Here is a 6,245-nt window from a genome sequence, read left to right as displayed (position 1 = left end):
GCGCGAAACGAAATAAAAACAATAACAATACAAACAAAAGAAAGTGTAATTTGCACTGAGTAAACTTGCGTCAGAGGTTTTACAGAAACATGTATGTGATATCAAAATATTTATATAGAAATCGAGATTTAATACATAAACAAAAGTGCAACGATGGTAACAAAGCAAACATCAGAATTAAAGAAGAACAATAGCTGTCGAAGATTTGACAGCCTAGGCTAGACTTTGACTTCGTTCAATTTAGTTAGATGTAGTGCGGTTATTGAGAAAATAATAAAGGTCTGTGAATGGCTTCCTAAAACATCATCATCAATCATCAGTTTCATGTCGCTGTAATAAACAACATTTAGGCTGGCAAATTTACGCTTCATATCGTGTGTAGTTAACAGATTTGCGAAATGGTGGAAACTTTTTCCCCTTGACCGCTCACTGAACAATCTACTTGGAATGTCACCTGTTTCCACACCCTTCATGGCAATGCAAACTGGGGCCACTTTAAAACAGTGGTCAATATATCGGTTGCAAAGCTCCACAGTCATTTCATTTCTCCAGAAGTTCTCCAAACTCGCTTGTAGTTCTTCTGTTGTGCGCGGGCCTTCTTTTCGAAAATTATATATCGAAAAATATTGAACATTGAAAAGGCATGTAGGTCTTAATATTTTGTGCTGCTCAAACTTATTGTCATGTTTAGTTATTCTCATAACTTTGCTATTATAAGAAACATACAATTGTACATATCGTGTATTGGCAGTTTTTATTAAATATTTGTTTCGTTTATTTGTTTACAATTTCTTACAGACCCACATGTACCAACACATGTAGATGTACAGACATATGTTCAACAAGTCGTTGGGTTATCTGTTCAGATTTTCGATCAGCAACAATAATCAATTCCAATAAAGAAAGGCATTTAATTGTTTTTATAACAATATTGTGATTTTAAAGTATCTGTGTCAGATTTCAGGTTCAGTGCTGGTGCAAAGCTCAGGGAGAGGATATCGCTTGAAGAGGGACTAGCCCTTCAGTTGACTCGATAGGTAGTGCCAGAGTCACTGCCATTGCCCATGAAAAGGCTAGTTGCCCTGGAGTCTAAAACCTCTGACGCACAAGAGTTCCTGATCCAGACCAGCTATTAAGGCGATCCCGTATGGTACATGTCATAACTGAAGAGACATCTGCCTTAAGAAAAACTTCAAAACATGAATTTACACATGTTTGTGTCACGGAAAAAATAGATATTGAAATAGTTAATTTAGTTGTCAGAAATAATTGTAACCAATACTGCTGTTAATTGGAACATCCTTATAGTGTAAGCAAATACACCTTTCCATATGGAGAGGAAATCCAGGTTCAAATCCTGGTAGGGATCCCATGTAAGCAGCAACTCACATAATTTACATTTAAATTATATACAAACACTATTATTTGTTGTCATAGTATATGGTACTTAATATTTATAATACTTTTTTGATAAATTTTCTATCACACTCACACAAACACAGTAATTGCATGTTGATTTTCTTTATATCATGTATCATTATAATGCAGAACCTTAATTTTTACGCACAACCACCACAGTAAACCAAATGCGCAGTACATATTCATAATTCTAATAAAAACATCATTCATTTCTTTACACGTGTTGACAAACTGCGAAGACGTGCGCGACTGCACTGGCATTGACATGTTACAATTGCGTTTCCAGTTTTTCCTCTAAAATGTATAATATATGTTTTCATTTTGTGTAATAAAGTATTGCTTCTTAAAGTTTTGTTGCAGAATTAAAGAAGACAGAGAAAGAGACAGCGTTATTAAATTACATTAAATGGCACTACTTTTCGTTTTGAGGAACAATGCTATTTTTAGAACGATTCATACGCGATAAACAAATGCAGCGGCTCCAGGACGTAGCGATGAATTGTTAGTCTTTCTTGAAAAACGGGGTGAGTGGTGTCAGTGGTATGATAAACAGAAAAACAGGTTACTGCCTGATCGTTTTGTAATATATCAGGCTCGGCACAAATAAAATATTTTATTTATTTATTTATCTATTTTATTCTAAGCCTCGCCTGATATATTACAAAACGATCAGGCAGTAACCTGTTATTCTCTATGTGACGTCATATTCGATGTTCAATATGTGTTATGGTTGCATACTTGGTTATATGCAAAACAAGCAAATTCGTTGAATTGATATCCCCCGCCTATATACTTCTGGACACAAAAGTGTTATATTTGACACTAAAAAAGCATTTTTTGAAGATACAAAGGGCCATAACTCTGTTATTATCAGATGGTGTACAATGCCATTTGGCGTGCATCATCCTATTATCCATATAATTATATACTCATACCAATTTTCAATGAAATCCGCAAAAGCACTTCCAAGATATGGCTCCGGACACAAAAGTGACGGCCGGACGGACAGCCGGACGGACAGCCCGACAACGCCAAAACAATATCCCTCCGCCTCTGGCGGGGGATTTATACTCATACCAAGATTATCATTGAAATCCGCCAAAGCACTTCCAGATATGGCTCCGGACATAAAAGTGCCTATAGTAAAAAGATTTTTTTCAAGATACAAAGGGTCATAACTCTGTTTTTACAGATGGTATACAATGCCATGTGACATGCATCATCCTCTTATGCATATATATACTCATACCAAGTTTCAATGAAATCCGCCAAAGCACTTCCAAGATATGGCTCCGGACACAAAAGTGCCTATAGTAAAAAGCATTTTTTTAAGATACAAAGGGCTATAACTCTGTTTTTAATAGATGGTGTACAATGTCATTTGGGGTGCATCATTCTCTTATGCACATATATGCTCATACCAAGTTTCAATGAAATCCGCCAAAGCACTTCCAAGATATGGCTCCGGACACAAAAGTGCCTATAGTAAAAAGCATTTTTTCAAGATACAAAGGGCCATAACTCTGTTTTTAACAGATGGTGTACAATGCCATTTGGCGTGCATCATCCTCTTATGCATATATATACTCATACGAAGTTTCAATGAAATCCGCCACAGCACTTCCAAGATATGGCTCCGGACACAAAAGTGCCGGACGGACGGACAGCCGGACGGACGGACGGACAACGCCAAAACAATATCCCTCCGCCTCTGGCGGGGGATAATAAAACCTGAACAATTAGATTACTACACAAAATGTAGCCATACCACAAAACTAATGCTCATTGTTTCACCTTTTAATTTTAATTTCAATAACTATGCAATCCCAATTCAGGTCACAATATCTTCAATCTACAAACAAATTCAAACAGGAAACCTCTATCAAAATAGACAATCCCAGAAATCGATACCTCCCGGATTACCCGCCCCTGAATACTCTCGCGCGCCTCCAAAACGGTACTGAAGAAAAAAACATGGACCTATATATGTGTGTATAGGTCCCTACGCAAAACAAGGAAGCGAAACGGTTTTATCGAATATATTTGAAGATTAAATTAGTTTCTGTTATCCATCTGACAACCACATAATAGTTCGTGTTTTTTAATATAAGTTATTACGTAATTTGTAGAAATAAGGTTCATCTGCATTCTTTTAAGAGTAATAAAACACAGCCTATTAGTGTAGGTCCCTGGCATGAATAAGGTCTTGATTGTCATTTAAAATGTTATTTAAATATGACGCGTGATATCTTAATTACGGTATCTACACATGTGCAGACATGTGGTGTCACGGGCAAACCCATAAACGCTTTTAATCCAAACTTGGAACATCGCCTCCCATTTAGCGAATTCGTTCGCGCCTTTATCGCTGATGTTTTTTTTCAAGAGATTTATGTTGCTGTCATTATTAATCCGTAATTAACGAAGAAATAAATCACTTATTTTTTCGTGTTTTTATTTTTTAATCGTTAATTTAGACCGTATTACGAAAATTTAATAAAGACATACGTTAAGAGAAATCTAGAGAACACAATTGGAACTATTTAAGTTTATTTAAGGCTCATTATTTGTCATGTTGAACATTTCAATCGTGAATTAAGATGCTATTAAGAAAATTTAATAAATAATGAAATCAGTTAAGTAAATATTGAGAACAGCGCAAACAACGTTTATTTCAGGCATTTATCTTTGATTTTACATGATAGTTTGATAGTTTATTTCACAAGTTCCAAAAGGTCAAAAGACCCACGAGGACAACATATTTACAAGCAACAAATGGCAAAACAGCGCACACAAAGTATATGATAATAAACATATATGTTATATAGTTTGTTTTCACAAGTTCCAAATGGTCAAAACAACCATGAGGACAACATATTTACAAACAGAAATTACAAAACAGCGCATACAAAGTATATGATAACAAACATATAGGTGGAGAAAGTGCAAAAGACGTTTCAATATATAAGAACAGGATGACAAAAGTTAGATATAAACTTATAAGTAGAAATTATAAGTAGAAAGTGGAGATATTTTACAAACAACTTATTAAACCGATAAACATGTGTTAAAAGTGTATCCGTAGTATGTGATTAGCATGTTATTGATATAAGTACTGTTTTTTCAACTCAAAAGAGTAGAATATAAAAGAGCCAAAGTTTCTAAGTACTTTTCTGTTTGTAGTTTGAAGTAATTGTGTGGACTAATGCATACTTGGTCTTGTGCGAAAAAAATTGGTATATATTTATCTCGTAAATCTTTATATAAATCGCATTCCATAATAAAATGGTATTTATCTTCAAGTTTATCACAGAAGAAGCATGCTCTATTTTCAACTGGTGTAACTACTGGTTTACTTATTCGACCTGATTCAATACATGTAAAACGTTATTTAAATAATAATATAAGAAAGTTATAGACAAAAGCTGATATGTCCTTTTCAATAAAAAAAGCATGACATGTCCTGACATCTTACACAGTTTTGCAAACGAATAACTCCGGTACTTGTTCATTTAAAATCGCAAAATTCATGTCCGGCTAGATATTTTTGTATTAGCTTGAAAGCGATTTTTCAATAAAAGATTGCTAAAAACCACTTTAGTTTAAGACTCAACTAGATACATAATTTTAATAAAAAAAAACTATACCTGAAATCTTACAGAGTCCCGCTAATAAATATTTCCGGACCAATTTTAGAATCACAAACTTCATTTCGGCTATAGATGTGTATATTACCTTTAAAATGACACTTACAAGGGAAATATTAATAACGGAATGGTAACTGTTTAGACAAACAAAGATATGTACTATTTAATAAAAAAAGCCATCCTCGGTCTTTAAGTACTGTTTATTGGAATAAAGCGGGTGTACACTACGATAACGTTGTAATCTGCCTAATTCTTCAGTACCGTTTTCAGTAGCGGGTGACGTAATAGCCAATATGGAGGCGGTCAATTTATCGATTCTGGGATTGTCTCTCTTTCTATATATATGAATCGCGCGCAGTGAAAAGGGGGTTATAAGAGGTTAATCTTGGATGACACTTTATGCACTTGCATTAAATCCCTTTTTCATAGATATTATCATTTGAAGCTCCTTCTAACGCATCAAGTGCCGATTCTACCCCCAAACGGCACTGGCAGTCTTTATAAGCCTTAGGGTATCATTTTTAACGTTTATGCAATCGAACTTGAGAAGGAGTGGTACTTCGAATCGTTCTAGAACTTTCCGCCTACTAAAATAGAAAGTTGATATATCTTTTATATATTTTTTTAAAGTTCACTAAGTTCTTAACATGCTCACAATAAAGTATGTGTTCTATTAACACAAAGCGATTTTGAACATACACATAATTGCAGTTCTTACAAACGAAACAAGTGAAAATAATTTCATTTAATCTGATGCGCTTCTAAATGTATTGAAGTATTTTTGGTGGACGATGTTAGGTCTGTATAAGCAAAAGGTGTATACGTGTCGCCTCTAACGTTTTTCAAATTTGGGTGAAAGTCGAATGAACAAAGTTGAACATAAAGTTCAATTAAGTATTTAACAAGGGACAAAATTGTCACAAAACCAGGTTTTCATTGTGAAAAAAAATCTGATAAAGGGAGAAAACTCAAACTGAACTTTTGAAATGAACAAACAAAATTAACCCCCTTTGTAAGTTTTTTTTTAAAAATCTATTTTTAGTCGTGGCGACCTTGACATGGGAGATATTGACGTGATTCTTTCGTGCGACACACCGTCCCATGATGGTGAACAAATGTGCCAAATGATCTTAAAATCTCACAATGAATGACATAGTTATGGCCAGGACAAGCTAATTT

This window comes from Dreissena polymorpha, chromosome 1, assembly GCF_020536995.1.
Source record: "Dreissena polymorpha isolate Duluth1 chromosome 1, UMN_Dpol_1.0, whole genome shotgun sequence".
NCBI classification, from domain to species: domain Eukaryota; kingdom Metazoa; phylum Mollusca; class Bivalvia; order Myida; family Dreissenidae; genus Dreissena; species Dreissena polymorpha.
Note: the sequence above shows the minus strand (reverse complement) of the source record.